The following is a 7,456-nucleotide window of genomic DNA, read 5'->3' as shown; positions in this document are numbered from 1 at the left end:
ATTGCAAGTTTCTGCTCGAACCTAGGAGTCCGATGGCTTGAATGGGGAGAGCACCCAAAACCTCTTTCTACTCCAAGGAGCCTTCCACCCCTGTGTTTGAACTGACGACCTTTGGATTGCGAGTCCAACCGCCGCCAGCGATTCCACCGGAGTAAGCATTCAATTATTAGTAAATTTGATAACAATTCTATTTCAATATCTGTTATCCTTTTCACTATTCTCATAAATAACTTCTGGAAGATGCCTGTTTGCTCTCTTATGCTAACTAGATATGAATCCCAGATAGCTTAGAGCAAGAGAGCATAGAGGCATCAAAGTGTTAAACTTGTTTATTGATTTGAAAACTAATTTAGTACATTGAGAAAATTAGCAAATTCCACTCGAGTCTAGTCGAGAACAGAACTCTGATGTGATGTGATTGTGAAATGCTATTTCCTTAAAGAAATTGTAAATTCAACTGAATGCTACAAAATTTTGAATTCATTCATATGCTTTCTTCCCTTAACCATTCAAAATAGTTAGATTTTCGTAAGCCAGATTTTTCCAGATTTATAATCGATACATTGCCAGATTTTTAAATTTTTGACCTTATGGTAGATGAAATACGTATCTATCAAGATATTAAAAAAGACTCAGTTTTCCGAAGGCCTTGAAAAAAATTGACTTCAGGTTACACTCCATATTTTTTGAAATTCGTATACGGGCATTTTGTTTGGTCTGAAAATTCATTTTTTGCAATACGTAATAAAAGAAAGCTCCCCAACTATTCAAATTCTATTAAAATATGATCTCAAACATGATAGTAGAAGATAAAAATATAAAAAGATCGAAAAAAAAAGTTTTTGTTCATGATTTGATTATCCGAAGTCCCATACAATCCTTCGGATAATCGAACTTCAGATAATCGAGGCCTTAAAAAAGTGGAATAAGTTAGGAACTATATTGAACATAATAAAATAAAGTGATGTCATGATCACCCTTCTAAACCCTTCTAAAATAATAAGATCTGGCTACCTTGTCTTAGGTTATGACTACTTAAGTGATATTCATGTACTTTTCTGAATCGGATCTCACTTATCTGTCTGTAAACTATGTCCGGATTCGTCATCCGTTTCATCGTTGGTAAGGTAATTGTAAGACCGTTATCCCAGAAAAAAATAATTCTGAATGTTACATCATTAATAATGTAAAACTTTTGCACGTAGTTAATCATTTTAGTTTAAAAGCGATTTGATGTAAATTTGCAACAAATCATACGTAAAAATCACAATTTTACGTTTGATACAGACGATTACATTGAATCTAACGTTTACATTAACAGAGTGTACATGTGAATCTTAATTTCCGTGGCGAGTAAATTTACACTTTTTTTTGTTTAGCATAGCTAAAGATTGAAGATTTGTGAGGATCTAATTGTAAGGAGTGAGATAGGTACTGGATGTTACATCATAAATGATGTAACATTTTTGCACGTCATTTCAATGTCAATGCAATTTGATGTAAATCTACAACAAATCATACGTAAGAACATGTTTTTCGAATCTTATGTTTACATCAACCGAGTTAACATGTGATTAATAATTTCCGTGTCAAGTAAATTTACACTTTTTTCTGTGTACGTACCAAGCACATTGGTAGATTAAGTTAGTTTTTTTTTACTCCAAAGTCATCGATATCTTATACGTTCTAACTTGAGATTCTTTAAAAACTGAAAACTGCTTGTTTTTTCTACAAATGACTCATTTCCAAAAACCCACAGACAATGCACTGTGCCCGTCTGCGCTGCGCCCTGCCTGATGAAGCTCATCATCATCATTTCCACCTTCGCCGGGGTCCAAAACCCTTCATCCGTCGTTTCGTTGAGGTCCTCCGCTAAAACCAATCCCGCGGACTTATAAATAATTATAAGCCCGCCAAGGTCCCCCCAGAAGAGTGCCACTTTACAGACTTCTGTGATCAACGCAGAAGGTCCTGGCTGCACCGCGCTGGCCAACATTGTCAACCCGTCTTCGACCCATCGCGCATCGGTTGTGTCCCACGGGCCCATTAGCCGGTAAGGCCGGCCCGGATCAGTCCCGGCGCGGTGTCGGCGGCGGCCAGCTTTAATCGCACAAATTCGCATTCACCTGGCGTGGACACTCCGTCCAAATACGGCGGCCCAAACCGGCGCGCGGCAAGAAGAAACTCTCAAAATGACTTTATAATGACTCCAAATGACGACCCCCGTACCGTATAATTATCGGGGAGCTGCTGCGGCGGTTGAAGATCATCTCTCTTCCTGGCCAAAGTAACTCCGGTAGCACTTTCCAGGGAACACAGCGCGCAGACCGAGATGCAATAATTTAATCCTCCGACAGTCAGTCAGTCGCAAGTCGGCGAATGACCAATTTTGAGGAGCTTCTTCGATTTTGGAATGATATTGGGGAATTGGAGGGATAAAAAAGCTCCAAATTTGATTAGGGGGTCATTGGTGAGTGGTTTTAATTTGGAGTTCTGTCCCTTGAGGCAAATTTCATGTGAATTGATGGATTTTTATCCAGAAGCAAAACTGCATAAAAACTGCCGGCTGTATGATAAATTGATCGATTAGACTTGTTGATCGTTATCCAATTTGTTGGCTTAGTTTTTTGTGGGAATTCGATCTGTTGTTGTAAAGGTCCTGTTTTTTGAGTGCCAAATCGTGACTAATTTTAAGTGAGTTGATCCAGTATTTTATATTTATTGCCAAGCTGAATCCTAGATTCTGATATTGGTATTTGTCATTCGGGAAATTAAGCTCAACAACAGGAAGTGCTCATCACTTTCTCCTTCCGCAAACCCTACAAACGAAACCGATCGCTCAAATTCAACAGTGTTGATCGCCACTTCACAGACCTCCATTTCTTCCCAGGAATGGCAAATTACCCGCGATAATGACGTCTCACTAACCGGCCCAACTATGCGGTCAACAGGCGCGTCCTGTCCGCCAAAGTGTCCACCCCGATTGATGCCGGACCGCCCTGGCTGGCTGGACACATACAGACACACAATTCCAACAATTGCCATTGCTTCACGCCACATTCTGGCCTGACGCACATCGCGCTTCCGAACCGAACCGGATCAGATCTGGACGGGGGGGAAGCGACTTAAAATCGTTTTCAATTAAATTCTAATTAAAAAATTCCAAAGACAACGGCGGCGGCAGCGTTACCAGCTGGCGAAAAGTACGTAAACGGTTTTTGCGCCACCGGAACTTGGACCGTTTTTTCGTTCGCGGTTTTAAGGTCGGAACGGTCTTGCGTGTGTGGCATCTTCCGTTGGAGGTGTCTTGTGCTGAAAAATGGTAGTAAACATAGGTTGTTGAAAGTCAATTTGAAACCAACACGAAAAAACCCATTTAAAACCAATAATGTAGGATATTGTCCAAGAGTGCCAAAAAAATATGAGTTGATCCTGATTTTTGGTGATTTTTCCTGTAATGAAACATTGGATCATTGCATACTTTTCACAATTTACACAACCAAATAGGGTTATGTAAATTGAAAATCGGTTAACCCCGTAGGCCATACATGTTTTTGAAATTATTTATAAATACTGAAAATAAATGGTCGCAGCTTCTGTCTGTCAAGCAGAACATTCTAGGAAATTTGGAATCAGTAATTGAACTAACAATGGACAACAAAACAAAAAAAAAAAGAAAATCATCTGATTCAAGCCGTTTTTTTGTTGATATCCTATTTATTTGTATGGCACTTAAACCATGTATTCCCGTATATTAAAAGAAGCCTTTTTGCATAATTAGTTTTTTGATACAAATTTTGCAGGTTGGTCGTACAAAATGAGCATGAATAATTGAAAATCTGTACCTTGAAAATGGACATTTTGATCGGCTAATGGCCTTACTACAATCACTTAGCTTAGAAATTTAAATCCATGGAAATAAATCTGATCATCTACAATGGAGAAGTAAACAAAGCAGTGACTTGACGTATGGTTTGAAAATTTCAAAATTTTCGGTAAGTTGACGTTTTCATATAAAAGGTAAACAAACAACTGCCTAGCAATGTATAACCGCCTAGCTTATTTTCAGTAAGTTATGTACTTTTTCTAAGCAAATAATCCCCAGGTAATTAGCCCTCATTTTTAACTGTTGATATCTTGGAAACTTTTTGTTCAATTTTTAAATAAAAAAAACCTTGGTGGTTTATTTTTGGCAAAAAAAAATATTTCGTCAAAACTTAGGCTTTTTTTGAAGGTTCTTAAATTCAGGGCTCAAAAAACAAAAAATCAAGGAGCCTTATCAACTATAAACTATTTAAAATAGCAAAACAAAGTATGTTTCAACATTTCAATGAAAAAAAAGTTATTTTAAATGCATTTTTCACTAGTTCGGTTGTTTGCAATCATTAGTATTCAAAAAAAGTAACTAAACTTTTAGCGAGAAAAAAACATTTTGCAGTACTGTACATCGACAATTTACCAAAATGCTGAAATTCATAACAATCCCAAACATGCTAAAAATGATTCTAAACGCAGGAGAATGCATGCATTTTTTAAAAAGAAAAAAAAAATAACCTCGGATCATTCCGGCCGATTTCGAAGGGGGCAAACATTAAACTTTAAAAAGGGTTCTGAAGATAAAAACTTTCTCCACAATTCTGTTATTACAGATGTTTTTAAAGATCGATCCACCTATAAAGCGAGGTTAGTTTAAAATCCGCACAAAAAATGTAAAACCCTATACAAAATGTTTCTTAATCCACCATTTGGTGGTTGGTGCCTTCCTCACATTTACAAAGTTATAATGAAAATAAGTTCATGAAAAAATATATACCTGATATAGACTTTTCCAGAAAACATGCAGCCTCTCATTTAAAGTAATATGGCATCCGGGCGTGTCGCATCTGGCGCGACTCTCGCACGTAAACAAAAAGACCCGGCCTTTTGAGGTTATGCAGAAAATCACCCTTTTTTGTAGATACAAACATCTTTTTCTCAGAATTTGATTCTGAGTCGATATGTATACGTGAAGGTATATCAAGAAGGTATATTTCAGAAGTTCAATTTTCGAGTGATTTTATAGCCTTGCCTCAGTGAGGTGAGGAAGGCAAAACGCTCCGTTAAAAATATCTTAAATTTGTGCGGAAAAAAACTCAGTACATTATTTTTTTCAAAACTAATGATTGCAAAGCAACAAAAAATGTTTAACTTAATTTTTTTTATGAATCTGAGGAAGGCAGCAACCACCTAAAGGTGGATTAAGTAATGTTTTGAATATTTACGTGCCAGCAAAATTGTATGGAAGAACTGATGATGCATGGCTGTAACCACATCATTGTGAGTCCCTGTATGTATGTTTGCTAAGATATGTTGGGTCAGCTAGGACACGCACCAAATTAGGGAAACTTTGCTTTTTGATCGTCGCCACCTATGGGAGGATAGCAGAAACCCTATTTTGCACCGTTTTGCTCGAAATAAATGATTTTTAAACAAATTGTGTTCGGTTTGAAATTAAAGCCAATTGGGAAGCATCTCCTGTGTAAATTTTTTGAAGCTCAATTTGTCCTTGAAAATTAACAAGAAAGAGAGCAAAATGAAAAGTCTTTTGTATCAAAATTTGGGAGAAAACTAAGATTGCCGGTTCGTACAAGCGATGAAGACTGACTCTCGTTCACTTTGGCAGAACTCGTGACACAGTCCGGATCGTTTTGGAAGTATTTTTACGACCGTGATAATTAGCGTCCTCTGATCGTCGTCAATTGCGATCAGGTGAAATCGTGGCAGTGATAATTTTTGAAAAATTAACAGCACTAAGTGCATCTGTGCAAGGTAGTTTTGGTGATATTTTTTTTGTAATTGGTACTTGATCTTGTGTAATTAAATTTGCAGTCGAGGTGTGAAGAATTTTCGAGGCAGATCTGTGATCGAGCCTAGTTGGCAGGAGAAATTTGCAGGTGTGAGGCCGCCGCAATCAGAACGAGTGAGAAAGGTAAGTTTTAGTTTTGACGATTTAAATTTGGAGTTCGCTCATTGGTTTGTGCACGTTGATTTAGGAACCCATCAACGTGGGTGGCTTATCTGGAGCTGGAAAGCTCAAACGTGGTCGTCTGGGAGCGCAATCCTGGATCGGAAGCAGTTTTTTTTGGAACCGGAAGTGAAGTGTTTGTTAACCTTGAACTTTGAGAATCTTTTGGTGTGTCGGAATTTGGGGACAGCCCGTCGCTTTTCGCTGTTGGCACAGCTCTATTGCCACCCCCAGCGGCAACCGGAAAAACGTCACACCGGTAACGCCTTAGTCGGTCTAGGACGCCATCTCGTAGCACTTTAGCGAGAGCACGTTGGGATCGAACGCTAGAGGTCAGTGTGGGATCGGATAACGCTACACGTCCGTAACCCCTCTGCCACGTGTTTGCTTTCGGGGTGGGTTAGCTTCGGCTCAATACTCCCACGACTTCCGGAAACGCACGCCTGAGTTGGTAGCAGGTCCTTGTTGGATCAATGACGCCCCTCAGCATACACTGACCCACCAACACATGTGCATTTGACCGATTTAAGCCCCGACAACTAGCACCATCTATCGGCAGGACGCCAAAGCCGCAACAACAACACGCGCCGGCACTCAACCGTACGCCTGAGCCGGTAACGCCTCGCCTCGCCTCACACGCTTCAAGAATCGGCCCGCCTTCGCCGATCGGTCCAGCCGACATCGGACCGGAATTGTCGACACATCGTGGGAGCACCGCACAAATCGCAAGTAACGAACTCCGTAGGGACGTTTAGGAACCGGATAGGGAAATAGGGACGTTTAGCGGTCAGAAGGAGTAGGGAAAAAGGATTAGGATCACACCTGGACTGAGTTGAATTGTCCACGCAAAAGATGGAGGTTTTTTAGCTTGGCTTTTCCTCCCAAAAAAAAAGTTCAAGATGGTATGTCAGAGACATAACCGAAAGACATAGGACCAAACAATTTGAATGAGTTTTTGGATTACTAGTGAAATCTGGAATAAGATTATTTTATTTTGTTTCATAGATTTGTTGGCAAAATTGCCATAAATGTTCCCCCAATGTGAACCTTCCATGAGGGCACCGGCCACTCCAGGTTGTGGCTACTACGGTCGAAATGGCCATTATTATGTTCAGTATCAAAAACCATGAATTTTGATACCCATATTGCCAAAACTCGTATGGTTCTGTAAAAGGCCCTCCGGGCCCCGGGGGAACCTTCTTTGAGGGCACCGGCCACTCCAGGTTTTGGCCACCACTGTCGAAATGGCCATTATCATGTTCAGCATCAAAAACCATGAATTTTGATACCCATATTGCCACAACTCGTATGGTTCTGTAAAAGGCCCTCCGGGCTCCGGGGGAACCTGCTTTGAGAGCACCGGCCACTCTGTCGAAATGGCCATTTTCATGTTCAGTATCAAAAACCATAAATTTTGATACCCATATTGCCACAACTCGTATGGTTCTGTAA

The 7,456-nt window shown here is 39.8% G+C and overlaps 1 long non-coding RNA gene across 1 annotated transcript; it reads left to right on the top strand.

Moving 5' to 3' along the window:
- The first annotated feature begins 5,343 nt into the window (after positions 1 to 5,343).
- Positions 5,344 to 6,877, top strand: LOC120412974 (uncharacterized). The gene is made up of 3 exons (XR_005604888.2): positions 5,344 to 5,808; positions 5,869 to 5,968; positions 6,033 to 6,877. It is a non-coding gene; the product is annotated as an uncharacterized LOC120412974 (long non-coding RNA).
- Positions 6,878 to 7,456: the final 579 nt, after the last annotated feature.

Source organism: Culex pipiens, chromosome 3 (genome assembly GCF_016801865.2).
Source record: "Culex pipiens pallens isolate TS chromosome 3, TS_CPP_V2, whole genome shotgun sequence".
In the NCBI taxonomy this organism is placed as follows: domain Eukaryota; kingdom Metazoa; phylum Arthropoda; class Insecta; order Diptera; family Culicidae; genus Culex; species Culex pipiens.
Note: the sequence above shows the minus strand (reverse complement) of the source record. Positions and strands in the feature narration are given on the sequence as shown.